Here is a 15,439-nt window from a genome sequence, read left to right as displayed (position 1 = left end):
TATATATATATATATATATATATATATATATATATATATATATATATAAAACATATAGATATATATATATATATATATATATATATATATATATATATATATATATATATATATATATATATATATATATATATATATATATATATATATATATATATATATATATATATATATATATATATATATATATATATATATATATATATATATATATATATATATATATATATATATATATATATATATATATATATATATATATATATATATATATATATATATATATATATATATATATATATATATATATATATATATATATATATATATATATATATATATATATATATATATACAGTCGACGCTAGAGAGTAGTGTCATGGTTTTGAGAATGTTTAGCCTGGTGGCGGTATCTGGCAACTATACCACGGTGACGCATTCACTGGTGATGTTAGTGACGCGTTTCAGTGTGTACCGTGTGTGTGTGACCGTGAAATTATAATATTGTATAATATTATATTATATTATAATATAGTGTAGTTAGAAATATACCAGATTACATGAATTCAATTTAGAAATGCGATAATGAATGTCTTCTACATGATGATGATGATGATGACGAGGTAAAACATCACAAACAGTCTGAAACACTTTTTCTTATTAAACTTTGAAAATACCGCGTGCAATGCTGTCCTTCACAGAGGCAGGCAGTGACTAATGCTCCTTACCATCAAACAGCAAATAGGCTTGAGGGTCTGTTTAACTCGCAGCCTTAATTCCCGTCACTATAAAGCCTCAAAGACAATTCAGATCATCAAAAATCTAAAAGCATTTCTCCGTGAAGATTACGTATTATCTAAGTATAAATACGTGTGTGTGTGTGTGTGTGTGTGTGTGTGTGTGTGTGTGTCGCTGACTAGCTGACCCTTGTCATCAGGACATGTCTCTGTCCCACCCTCTCTCTTCTGCCTGAAAAAGCTTATATTATATCTCTCTCTCAGGGAACCTTCCAGAGGACTGGTTAATTGAGTTATTATCCCTATTTATAAAAAATGATGGGGAAATAGAGGATGTTAATAAATAAATGATTATAAATCTACTAATTTGATTGGGGAAACTATTTTCAAGAATTCTTAACGTAAGATTTCCGTGATGATAATCATGTTATTAATGACTTAATGGTTACTCCACTACTGATTATGTCTTGGGTATAAAAAAATTGATTGATCTGTTTCTGCATAAGAAGAAAAACCTGTATTGTCTGACTGTTGACTGTAGGAAAGCCTTTGAGCTGGTGTGGAGAGATGGCCTGTGGTATAAGTTAGTATAGGCAGGAATTAATGGTGGGATCATTAGGGCAACAAGAAACATGTACAGTAACAGTAAATCTTGTGTGTTAGCCAATCGTCCAGACTACTTTGCAAGTCACGCTGCACGGGCTTAGGCAAGTGGAAAATGTGGCACCACTGATCTTCTCTTACGTGAACGACAGTGAAGATTATCTCTTGGAAAATAACTATAGCTATATTGAAATTGATGATAAACGGCTGGATGACACGCTCAGAGTTCTTGTATTAATGTACGGCGGTGACACTGTGATAGTGTCTGGGAGTGTAGCAGGTATGTGCACTGCCCTAAGTGCTGTAAACGTATTGTGAAGCTAGATATTCACTGTAACAAGACTAAAATTACCATGTTTTCCAGAGATAAATGTGAAGTAGGAGACTACAACTTTCAGTTTAAAGGTGAAATGATCGAGATCGTTGAGGAGTATAAATATTTAGGTGTTGTTATGGAATTTAACGGAAGCTTTTAAACGTGTCAGGAACACCTTTGCCAGCAAGGACGAAGGGCGATGTACAGCTTGATTGGAAAGTGCCGGAAATTTGACCTCCCTGTTGACCTGCAACTGGAATTGTTTGACGCGATGGTGTTGCCTATTATTACGCATGGTTGTGAGATCTGGGGTTACAGAGTTCTTAGGGATGTAGAAAGTGTACATATTACGTTTCTGAGACACTTACTTAATGTTCGCAAGACCACATGTAATGCCATGGTATATGGCGGGCTGGGTAAACATCCTGTCACCATTCATGTGAAATGCAGAATGTTAAATTATTGGTCAAGGATAATTACCGGTAAACAAGAGAAAATGTTATATAATGTATCAGTCTTTTTAAAATGCATAATGAAAATAGTTACAAATCACCATGAATGAAATATAAAATCGGGTTTTTTTTTTTTTTTTTTACAACGGAGACAGCTCAAGGGCACACACAAAAAAGGGAAACAATAATAAAAAAAAAGCCCGCTGCTCGCTGCTCCTAAAAAAGAATCAAAAGAGGTGTCCGAAAGAGAGGTCAATTTCGGGAGGAGAGGTGTCCTGATACACTTCTCTTGAAAGAGTTCAAGTCGTAGGCAGGAGGAAATACAGATGAAGGAAGATTGTTCCAGAGTTTACCAGCGTGAGGGATGAAAGAGTGAAGATGCTTGTTAACTCTTGCATAAGGGGTTTGGACAGTATAGGGATGAGCATGAGTAGAAAGTCCTGTGCAGCGGGGCCGCGGGAGGGGGGAGGCATGCAGTTAGCAGATGGAGTCATTTTTGCGGTTGAAATTTTTTTTATTTTTTTTATTTCCATATGAACTTGCGCGGCTCGTGCGGAGGTACTGCGGCGCACTGCCAAGCGTTAGAGCGTCACGGTGGCCTTTAATTAAATACCTAGTACCCTACGCACGGGGGATTTAAACATATAGTGTCACTTCTCTTTGTGTATCTTCAATTTGCATCCTCTTTTCCCGATTTTTTTCGTAATTATATGTAATTATGGTAAGCGGAAAGCTGTGGCTACATCAAAATAAAGCAAAGTTTGCTGGCCTAAAAAGGGTAAGATTTATGTCTCGGCTCATAATACTTGAGCACAACTTGGGATATGAGGCAAATAGATACATTGCCTATATAGGCTTCCCTTCAACTCCTGAGGCAACAATAACAAGAAAACAAATGGATAAAGCCAGGATTTCTCCACACCAACCAAAAAAGAAGAGAAATGAAAGATTTGATGCATAAACCTGGCGACAATGAATGAGTTGGGTGGCGCCCAATGATACCCTCCCCTCTGAGGGATTGATATTTTGTCTTTTAGAATACATTGTGCATTCCTACATGTATTATAAGATACAAAAGGGGACCAGGTGCCTAAATCTACTTAGAGGAAAAGCAATTGTGAGCACACCCTCCCCGTAGAAGTGACCTGAGATGACCTGAAAGAGCTTCCTTGGAAATCTGACCTCTTGAACATTACCAGAGGAGTAAGATAAGGAACGAGACATAGTTGTGATATAAAAAATCTCTTTACCATAATTTTTCACATAAAAATAAAAGTGCGTTTTTTTCAAAATAAAAATTTTAATGTAAAGAATTATATATCTCGACCTGTATTTGGACGATCTTTTTTTTTTTTTTTCTCAGCATAATACTCAGAAAATAATTATCTACAAAACAGCATATTGAGATTTGGTAATGTCAAAGTTTGTAGGATCTGTTATTTTTTTTCGGTAGTTTTTACAGAAAAAAAATTACCGCTTGAATTGATTTTGTTTTGCGCACTTATTATTTGCGATATACAAATGATAATATGCAGTATTGTTCCTTTGGGTGTCATTAAATCTCATATAAAGCATATATTCCTTTACTTTGATTATTTTCCGTGAATAAGATTTTTTTGAGCATGTGTAAAACTTTTTCAAAAAAAAAAAAGTTCCCTTCAATTTTTATGAAAATTATATCAGGGGCACTACCTCACAGTCTAGTCTTTAAACTGTAAAAATAACCACGGTCCCCCCTTTTTTTTTTTTTTTTACGTTGCTGCCCATTGCGCCGGTGGTAGGCATCTTCCTGGTGGGGCCTGATGGTTGGCCCATGGCTTCTTCCCAGGTGGGGCCTGATGGTGGGGCCCAGCCTGTTCCTGGCACAGGCGGAGAGTTTATAGTGGCGCTATCTTGCATTGGTTTCATGCTGCCCCCTGGAACTCGTTCTGATTCGCTTGGACGTGGCTTCCTCTAGAGTCCGGGGATGGGTGGTCTTCAGGACAGCATGGGTAGTTTTGCTTTGCCTGGCGGTGACTGAAAAATCCAGAGGTGGTAACGTGGGGATTCGAGCCCGCGTCGTCCATCATCGCGGTGAAAGTGGCCCCTGTACGCTACCAGTTCAGCCAACGCCTACTCCTCAATCCAGACGAAAAATTACGCTCCACAGAGATCAAAATCTCCGAATGATGACCATAAAATGATCTTCCCTTAGCAAGTTCTAAAGAGCAGTCAGCGGAAATATCGATAGAAGAGAGAAAGAGGTAACATCGCGACGGAATTTATCGATTTTGCATGAAAAATAATCAAATAATATAAATATAGCTGATTTTCTGCGATTTTGGGGATTTTCACGCAAGGTTTTCGGGCCGATATCTCCCTAATATTAAGTAGCGTTATGCCGAGCCAGAAACAACCCTGGGTCTCGTTTCTTACCTAAGAACAGTTTGTACCGTTTGCATGAAAATAACCTAAAATAACATAAATATAGCTGATTTTCATGTTCTGGAGGAATTTGGCGCGGAGCTTCTTTCCGGGCCAATATCTTCCTTTAATATTGAGCGTAGCAAGTTATGCCGAGGCCAGAAATTGGATTCTCGCTCATTTCCTTCCTGTTAAGTCGCCTTTTGCAGTGCCAGCTGCTTTTATTTTTTTACTAAAGTTTTTAGGGACCCAGCATAATGACTTTCACCCTCAAGTACGAGAGTCCACTGCGGTGTAAGTGACAGCCTATGGTGTTTGCTGTTTTTGACCCTCAAACTGCTTTCACACCCAAATAACTGCCTCTTATATGTTAACAAATGTATAATTATTGGGGCTTCTTTGGCAATGGGTTGAAAGGTAAATGCGCGGCTTTTGAGTACGATAACTAGTTATCGGTGCGCGCCAAAACCAAGCAACACAGGGCTGATCGTCCCCGTCCAGAGCTGATTGCAGTGTTTTGGGGTAAGACAGTAAGCCTTCACGCTCGTAAGGTTGGTGAGGAAGGGAAGTCAACCATACCCAGGGGTCATTATTACCCTGAAATGCCCAACGCCTACGAAAGCCTTTGGTAAAATACGTGTTCTGGCTGAGCCTGCATACTTCCGTCATCCACAGATTAACGTTTTCAAAGGCCTACCAGAAGGTTACACCGTGTTTTCCTGAGTGCTACCGTTCATGGCACAGAGGAAGGTCAACCACTACCAGGTCATTAACTACCCCTGAAATGCCCACAACGCCCATGAAAGCCTTTTGTCAAATAGGTGTTCTTGGGCTCAACTTGTATAGTAATATTCCCCTTAGGCCTATCCGTTGATTATTACCAAGCGCTCATGGAGGTTATTTGGGGTAAGACAGTGTTATAATTCATTATTGTGTTACTGGGTGAATGTGTGTTACGTAATTTGTAGTGCCCCAGATATCAAGGCTCTGCCAGCCTGCAGTGCACGACAGCAGTGTTTAGATGTGGTTACGGGATCCCAGAGTGTTACAAGTGGTGACATTAGTAGTATTCTGTTACTTCCGACACATGATAGGGGTTAGCATTGGCTGTGTTAAGGTGACGGCTGTGACGGGTTCTCGGTGTTATAAACTCGCTGGTGAAGAATTCTGGAAGAGGCTCACTGTGTCTCCGGCCTGAAATAACTTAGTTGACTGTTGGGGCGGTGGTGCGTTCGACCTGTGCCCAATATCAGTGTGGTCATGTGTGCTCTAACTTCTTTTTGTCTCTGTGATCAAGCCTTGTCCAACCTATTTTCAAAGCTTTAACTGATGGTGCACTCCACTACCTGCTCAGGGAGGCTGTTCCAGATGTCCACCACTCTATTGGCGAGGATGAACATTTTGCAATCTTTTTTAGGAATAGCGGCCCAGCTGGTGGGCGTTTAGGGCACGGCATGGTGGTAATTACATGATTTAGTCGACACGATTTGTTTTTGATAGGGACAGGTGGCGTGTTTATGTCACAAGGGCGGCTTCCACGCTATCTCACGGTTTCTTTCGTCGATGGGCGGTGAGATTGCCAGCCCAGGGTGAAGAAAGGAAGAGCGTGTAAGACACCTCTGTGACATAAAACACGCCACCTGTCCGCTTGTCAAAAACCCCATCGCAGTTGCTGAAATGGAAAAGAATGCTGCTATCCAGCTTAAATGTTGCCTCGATGTTAACTTTTCTCAATTAATCTCCTGTGGAACTTTATCAAATGCTTTAGCAGAATTGCACATGCAACATCCACTGCGCCGCCTTCTGTCCAGATGCCGTGTCCATTGGTCCAGCACGGTAGCAATGAGAAAGCTGCGGCCGGCACCGTTCATCATCTGCCCGTCCGTAGTATTGTTTTCTGCTGAGGTTGATAATTCTTCAAATGCTCTGAAAATGTTCTCTATTATGGTTTCCATTATTTTGCATATGACACAGTCAAACTCTCACAGGTCTGTACTGCCTGGTTCATTCGTAGACTGCCTTCTATAGATGGGTGTAATGTTGGCCAGTCTTCATGCGTAACTCACTGGTCTGCAATATCTTCCTGAGGTCCCTTCAGTTTTTTAGACATCATCTGTGGGCCTGGCGCCAGGCAGTGTTAATAGTGCCACAGACAGTGTTATGTGATGCAAGACAGATTAATAGGTTACCCAGTGTTAGGGCTGTCTTGTTACCTGGGATCTGTCACCCCTCTCCTGTGAGCAGGGGTCAGGTGTTATGCAGTGCCGCATAGTGCCATGTGACGCCAGGCAGTGTTCATAGTAGTACAGATTTGTAGCCAGAACTGGTGTGTGATGCCAGTCATTGGTGCCAGACGGTATATGGTTAGTCAACACCCAGGGTGACCCTAGGACAAAGCTTATTTTTCTCCTCACTCCCCCTCAATGTTACCAGTTTACTGTAGGCATAACATTATTTTTCTGTTTCTGGCCTGCAACATTGCAAAAGAGCATCAGTAATTACCGAATTTAACACAATTATAAAATGGCATTGTTATCTTTATAAAGGCCAGTTTGGGGTCAGTAAAGACAATACGCTGGGCATTACTACAGCCTGGTAGCCCAAACTACCACTCTGAGCCAGCCAAACGTAAATATATGGAGGAGAGAATAAATGAACCTGTGGACATACCCATAACTCCCAGAAAGTTTTGGCAAATATGTGTAGCTTCATTTGTGTGCCAAATATATGGAAGAGCATAAATAACTTTCTTCTTCTCCTCAGGTTTTAAGGCCCAGCTGCACACGTGAACTAAATATCTGGTCAGGCAGGTCACAAACAGGCGTGTGTGTGTGTGTGTGTGTGTGTGTGTGTGTGTGTGTGTAGGAAGGTTTTCAATATTAATAGAGCAAAAAGCTTGTTGTTGGGGTGAGAGGTGGAGTCAGAGTCAGCGACATCAGACATGGACAGAGCGAGAACAGACTCCGCCGTGAGGGGCGGCTGGCTAACTGAGGCCGCTAATTCATTTTTTTTTTTTTCTTGGTAGATGGTGGCTCGCTAATTGCGGTTTCGCTCTAATTGATCTCCTGCTCTATTCGCGGCCTGCTTCCACCGATCTGCGCTGAGGCTTTCGCGCCACTAATTTTTTTCTTGGTAGATGGTGGTTTTGCGTAGTAAAATTTGTCAAGATGTTATGAAATGGCATAGGTTCAAATATCGATTTTTTTTTTCTTTTCGCTAAAAATAAAAAATTTACAGATTGGCAAAAAATGCTTTTCAAGAAACCATCTTGACAAGTTGTTATAATAGCAATGAGTTATCAGACAAGCACACAAGAAAATCAGTAAAATGGTTGAGAAAAATTAATTCAAATTTTTCGTAAAACAAAAATAATTTTCTTAATTTTTCCTTTTCATCTGATCATTGAAATGTTCATATGATGTCAAAGGTACTGATATATACAATATACAAATTATTCAAGTGGCCAGAGATGCACTTAACCACGGTGGACTTTCTCATGTTAGGGTTTGGCTAATTCTATTTGATCCCTCTCTTCTCCCTTCCCTATCCCTTTCTCTTCCCTTCCCATCCTTCTCATCCCTTCCCCATCCCTTCCCTTCCCTTCCCATCCTTTTTACCTTTCCTCATCCCATCCCATCCAATCCTTTTCCCTTCCTTTCCCTTTCCTTTTCCCAACCCTTCCCTTTTTCCATCCCTTCCTTTCCTTCCCCATTCCTTCCCTACCCTTCCCTTCCCATCCCTTCCCTTCCCTTCCATCCCTTCTCTTCCTTTTTCCCCCATCCTCTTCCCCATCCCTTCCCATCCCTTCCCTTCCCTTCCCATCCCTTTACCTTTCTCATCCCATCCCATCCAATCCTTCCTTCCTTTCCTTTCCTTCCTTTCCCAACCCTTCCCTTCTTCCATCCCTTCCTTTTCCTTCCCATTCTTCCCTTCCCTTCCTTCATCCCTTCCTTCCCATCCCATCCCTTCCATTCCCATCTCCCTTCCTTTCCTATCCCATCCCTACCCTTCCCCATCCCATCCCATCCCATCCTTTCCTTCCTTTCCTTATCCCTTCCCTTTCCATCCCTTCCTTTTCCTTCCCATCCCTTCCCCTTCCCACCCCTTTCCTTCCCATCCCTTTCCTTCCCTTCCCATCCCATCCCCTTCCCTTTCTCCCATCCCATCCGTTCACATCCCATCCCTTCCCATCCCTTCCCTTCCAATCCTATCCCTTCCCATCCCTTCCATTCCCATCCCTTCCCTTCCCTTCCCTTCCCATCCCTTCCTGTCCCTTCTCTTCCCTTCTATTCCATTCCATTCCATTCCCATCTATTCCATCATATTCAATAAATTCCTAAACAGCTGGAAAAGTTCCTGTCAGATTGGAACTCTGCTGTAAAATGTAGATATGAAGAAAAATATTGCAGCCAACTGTAAAAATAATCCCGAAATCCTTCTTCAGTTACATAAACAAACAGAAAGGCATGATCAAAGGTGGTATTGACCTTATCAAAACAGCGACGGTGCACTAGCAACATTGACAGCCAACACATTGCAAACCTCTTAAACAATTACTTTTCCTCGGTGTTTACCAATAACAGTCCTCCCAGCACCACCACCAACACCAGTACTAACGTAAGTCTTGAGTATGCATTGTCTAACTTTGAAATAAACCCGATGGAAGTCTCAAAGCCCTCAAATCACTCAAAACAAATAAAAGTCCTGGACCTGACAAAGTATATCCAACTCTGCTGAAAGAAACGAAGAGCGAAATACTTCTCCTCCTCACAACCGTATCTCAATATGTCCTTGCGACAAGGCATCGTCCCTTCAGACTGGAAGAAGGCTAACGTGACACCGATTTTAAGAAAGGAAACAAAAGTACCAGGTAATTACAGGCCCATTAGTCTAACTTCGGCTGTAGGTAAGCTACTTGAGGGCATAATTAGAGACAAATTGTACCAGGAGCTACCTTTGAAAGCCACTTCCATTGATTGGGGATCACAATGGCTTCCGAAACAAAAGATCCTGCCTATCAAACCTATTAACGTTTCTTTATAACGACCTCTTCATAACTGTTTATGACGTAACCAAATCACTGGACGTAGTCTATCTTGATTTCAGAAAGCGTTTGATAAAGTCCTGCATCATAAATTACTTTACAAAATAAAGCAAATAGGTATTGACGGTCAAGTAAACCAATGGATCGCGAATTGGTTGAGCAACAGACAACAAAGAGTAGTGGATTGACGGATTTAACTCAGAGTGGGCGCCTGTCACCAGTGGCGTCGTCCTCAGGGCTCTCGGTCCTGGCCCAGTGCTCTTCATTATTTACATCAACGACGTGGATGTTGGACTCAATAACCGCATTTAGTAAATTAGGCAGACGACACAAAGATTGGTAACTCGGTTCTCACTGACGAAGACAGGCAAAGCCTCCAAGAGATTTGCAATAAAATTTCAGCTTGGTCGGATAGATGGGAGATGCCCTTAACGTAGACAAGTGCCAGGTCCTTCAAGTTGGAACGAGGAATAAGAAGTTCGAATACGAATGCGCGTAGCGTTAAACCTCAAAAGCGTTCAATGCGTCAAAAGACTTGGGGTCAAATTAGCGTCAAACCTCAAATTCTCACATCAATGCATCGATGCAGCAAATAAAGGAACAGAATGTTAGCTTCATTACAAAAGAAATTTTGTATTCAAGAATAAAGATGTAACACTCTGCCTCACAACAGTTTAGGTCAGACCCCACTTGAATATGCGGTACAGTTTTTGGTCTCCCACCATGCAAAGGATATTGCTAAATTAGAAGGTGTTCAGCGTCGGGCAAACGAAAATGATCCCTTCCTTGCGCAACAAATCCTACGAAGAAAGGCTTTCTACCTTCTCAACATGTTCCCTCTGAGAAACGTCGCCTCTGAGGAAAACTGATCGAATGTTTTAAAATACTTAATGGTTTCACGAATGTAGACAGATCAACATTGTTTATGATCGATGACAGTCTTTATCGGATGTGAACAATGGCGTAAAACTCAGATGTAGACAAGTAAATTCAGACTGCACCAAATTTTCTTCACCAACGTTGTAGAAAAGCGAGAATGGAATAAGCTCCCCACCATCAGTGGTCCAGTGTAACACGATTGACTCCTTCAAAACAAGCTCGACCGTCACTTCCTTCAACCTTAATATTAACTAGAGTAGAAAAGCCAAAACGTTTTGGAGTCTTCTGAATAACAAAATCACTTTAGGTTTAAGGACAGACCACCTAGTCTGACCATGGGTCTGTGTGGTCTGATTTTTCTATGTAAATCTATATATATGACATACAAAACCACGGCCTCCCTTCTCAGGACTCCTGTGACATCAGGATCAAGGTCAAGATCAACGGAAGTAAACAGCAACGCTGCGGAGTCTGCCACGCCGCCCACACAGTGCCCCACGCCTCCACACGCCCATCCAGTGCCCCCACGCCCACAGTGCCCCCACGCCTCCACACACAGTGCCCCCACGCCCACGCCCACAGTGCCCCCACGCCCACTCAGTGCCCCCACGCCCACCAGGTGACACAGTGCCCCCACGCCCACACAGTGCCCCCACGCCCACACAGTGCACCCACGCCTCCACGCCCACACAGTGCCCCCACGCCCACACAGTGCACCCACGCCTCCACGCCCACACAGTGCCCCCACGCCCACACAGTGCACCCACGGTTACCACACAGTTTACCCACGCTTACACAGTGCCTGAGGTGACAGCCTGGTAACCCAGAATCACACCCACACAGTGCCCCCACGTCAAGTTTACCTGCACGCTTTTGTGCCTGAGTGCCAGCTTGGTAATATTCCAGACACGCCCAAGCCACCCACACACAGTGCCCCCACGCTTTTTGTGCCCCACGTCCACACAGTGCCTCCACGCCCACACCCACGCTTACCCATGTCACAGTTCCTGTTTCACGCTTTTGTGCCCCACGTGACAGCTTGGTATTATTCCAGAATGCCCACACAGTGCGTATTACAAGGTTATCTATTTCAAGCTTACTTATAACAAGCTTTTTGGTGAAGGTTCAGGTGATGGGTCAGTAATATTCCAGAATCACACCCAAGCTTACCCATGTCAAGTTTACCTGATTCAAGCTTTTTGTGGCTGAGGTGACAGCTTGGTATTATTCCAGAATCACACCCAAGCTTACCCATGTTAAGTTTACCTGTTTCAAGCTTTTTGTGGCTGAGGTGACAGCTTGGTATTATTCCAGAATCACACCCAAGCTTACCCATGTCAAGTTTACCTGATTCAAGCTTTTTGTGGCTGAGGTGACAGCTTGGTATCATTTCAGGTTTAATCTTAGGGAGCACCACTCCAAACCAACATTCGTAGTAAATTAGCACGTGAGAGAATTTTAATTATAATGCATTTTCGTATATGTTTTACCTTGGGGAGGGTCCAGGGGGGCAAGCCTCGTTAATTATAAAGTTGGGTGGCTTGGATTTTCTAAGTCCATTGTTATTGTTTCACGAGCGCCTCTATGCACAGACTGAGCCTCGTACCTGCCTTGCAGTGCACCATACAAACTATATAGTTCCCAAGTCAGTACACACATGGATCATTACAATTTTGGACATAAAACTGTCTTTATGATTTCTACGTTATTTTCTTGGCTATATTAAAGCACATAATGGCGCAAGTATTTGTATTTTATAATTTTAAAAGATTATATTCAGGATGTATAGCTATGCGGGTTGAATTGCGCAGGCAGCACCACGTAGGCATGTTTTCAGTCAATTTTCATCGCGCCGCCATGATGGATGGACCAGAGTCTCACTCTCTCACTCAAAATATCATTGTACTTCACCTCTCGGTAAGTGTTGACTCACTTTTCTACCTCTTTATTGGTATGCATGTAGTTAGACAAAAGGACCGATTACTATCCAAAATTGAATGGAATAGTGACCCGGCGTGTGACATTATGTGCGTTTTGTGAATAGCGGTCGCATGAAGCTTATCACGTGTCACAAACCAACCGGATATTGTTGGACGCGCGTACTCATAGTTTCAGTAAAATGGAGGCCATGGTGATACGTAGCAATCGTTAGGTCACAAACGGGTCATAATTATATGATAGCTGTCACAAATCTGTTGCATTTTGTACCCCAAGCTACTCGGTAACAGTGATCTACCATCAACTTACAAGAAGTGGATGGGTTAACTGTCAGTACTGTACCATATGTTTTTATGAAACATGACATTTCCCAAGAGTTGCTCAATTATACGGATTGGGGCGGCGGCGGTGGGGGGTGGGGGGTTCCATTACAGTAACCATCCAATTACGCGCCCGACACTCGTCAACAGACCCGCTGCGGCGGCTGGTATGTTATATTGGAATAAATTACAAGAGTATACGCTAGGGACTTTCCTTACTTTAGACTAGGGAATTTTCCCTATATTTGATTTTTTTAGGGACATTTTGGAAGCCAATTTTTCAGTGATTTGTCCTTCCACCACCAAAACAACGGTTCCCTACAAGGATTGATGAAGCTAACCGATGGGTTAGGAATAGTTTTAGTACCGTGCCAGTATTTCAATCCATTACCTACCTTACGAAACAACACTAGCTATTCATATATCTTTTCTACAAATGTTCAACAACCATGGAAACGCTTTCAAAATCCAATTCAAGGACTATTTATTATTGAAAATATGGGATAATATTGACAAAAGTGCAGCCTCCTGTGGCGGCGGCCGCGACGGTGGTGCAACCGGTGTTGCGAGAAATACCTCTTCGCAGAAAGAAGTCGCATATACATGTGGGTCGAAGCCCCCCTCATCAGCAGGTCGTAAAGTTCGGTTGGAGTAGTTTAAATATATTTGACATGCGGCGTGGCCCGTCAGAAATTACGCAGCGCGAGTGGGGTGGGGGGGGGGGCACTATGCCCACCATCCAATGACATGCCTGACATTCGTCAACAGACCGAATGCTAGGTCATATTGGAACAGACTACAAGAGTATGCGTTAGGAACTTTCCCTACTTTTGAGATTTTTCTAGGGAAATTTTGGAAGCCCATTTTTCAGTGATTTGGGCTTCCCCCTCCAAAACCCCGGTTCCCCACAGGTCCCCAGGCTTGTCTTGGCGGGGTAGGGGAGCTGGGGTGTTGGAGGGGGTGGAGTGTACTTCTTAAGATTTACTGAGGTGACAGATAGGTAATATTCCAGAATCACACCCAAGCTTACCCATGTCAAGTTTACCTGTTTCAAGCTTTTTGTGGCTGAGGTGACAGCTTGGTAATATTCCAGAATCACACCCAAGCTTACCCGTGTCAAGTTTACCTGTTTCAAGCTTTTTGTGGCTGAGGTGACAGCTTGGTATTATTCCAGAATCACACCCAAACTTACCCATGTCAAGTTTACCTGTTTCCGTTCACCGGTGATGAGGTTTCAGGCCCTGGTCCACCTCCGCAGCAGCGCTCCACAGGGCCGCCAACATTACAACAGTAACATTAGCACCTAAAGTTGTCCTCAATCCTCACCAGGGTTGTTGATTTAAAAAAAAAAAAAAAAAAGGATTATTTTTATTCGAATCAGATTTTTTTTTATCTAAGTTGATTTTATATATTTTTTTATAAATGAAAATAATTAAATGAATGTAAACCTCAATATTGTCTACATTAGTTTAAAACACTTGTTGAAGTAACCTGGCTGGCTGTTTGAGCCAGTCCTAAGACTGACCAGCTGCAGCCAGCCAGCCAGCCTTGGCCAGCACCACACCACAACTCTGTCTAGTCTCTTAACAGTCTAACCAGATCATGTCATGTTTTGGACATGTCCTCACTGAAATTCCTCAAAGAAAAATGACTGCAGCTTCAAATCAAAGTATCAGAAAAGACTGTGGATGACCTATGTGTGTATGTGAAGTAATTCTTTGAAAAATAGGAGAATATGTTTCAATTATTTCCTTTACTGCAACCCTGATCCTCACGTTTGTAAAGTCGTAGGATTTAGTGAGTGAGTGAGTCTTCAGCGCTTTCTTGAAGATTGCCAGACTGCCACTGTTCTTAACCCGTAGAGTACCGTTGACGCGTCTCACGCGTTAAAAGCGATTTGCAATCATATACCGTTGACGCGTCAGACGCGTTAGCAAATTACCGTAATTAATTGCAATTGAAAGGACGCTCCCGTGTGCATCTATACGCTCACATGGGTCAGAGCGTTGACTTGTGAGTCAGCCTAGCCTCTCCCAGGCCAATATGCCCCCAGGGGTAATGTCGACCCACATGGAAAGTGAATTCGGGCGTGTGACACAAACGAAATCAAGTCCGAAACAAAGTGACATACTGTGGTGAGAGAAGTCCTTCATCAGCACACTGTCAGTAGACTGTCAGCACACTGTCAGCAGACTGTCAGCACATTATCAGTAGACTGACACCACGTCATCAGCACACTGTCACCCCGTCATCAGAACACCATCAGCACACTGTCAGCACGTCTTCAACCATAGGGAGTTTGTTGATGAAGGTGGCGATAAAACAACAGTTCTTGCTAGTTTGTGTTTGTGGTTTATGAAGCCAGTGTGTTCATTTTGTAGTCTTTCTAAAGTGAGGAAAGTGATCGGCTTAAATAGCTTGTTGAGCCGTGCGTCCTTGTTTAACCCCTTGACTGTGGATTTCCCACAATAAGACATCACCAAGCTACAGGAATGGAACAAAAGGTGGCTGCTACAATTCACTGAAGGAAAATGTAAAGTCATCCACCTTCGGAGGGGATATCCAACATACCAATACCACATGAGAAACACTCCATTATCCAACACAGAGGCAGAGAAAGACCTGGGAGTATATGTTGCCAGGCTACCAGTGAAAGCCAAATCCGTGCCAATCACAGCCGATGGGTTAATAGGTACTACTTGTTATGTCTCTCTCTCTCTCTCTCTCTCTCTCTCTCTCTCTCTCTC

Source organism: Eriocheir sinensis, unplaced genomic scaffold (assembly GCF_024679095.1).
Source record: "Eriocheir sinensis breed Jianghai 21 unplaced genomic scaffold, ASM2467909v1 Scaffold1119, whole genome shotgun sequence".
In the NCBI taxonomy this organism is placed as follows: domain Eukaryota; kingdom Metazoa; phylum Arthropoda; class Malacostraca; order Decapoda; family Varunidae; genus Eriocheir; species Eriocheir sinensis.
This window is presented reverse-complemented; position numbering follows the sequence as displayed.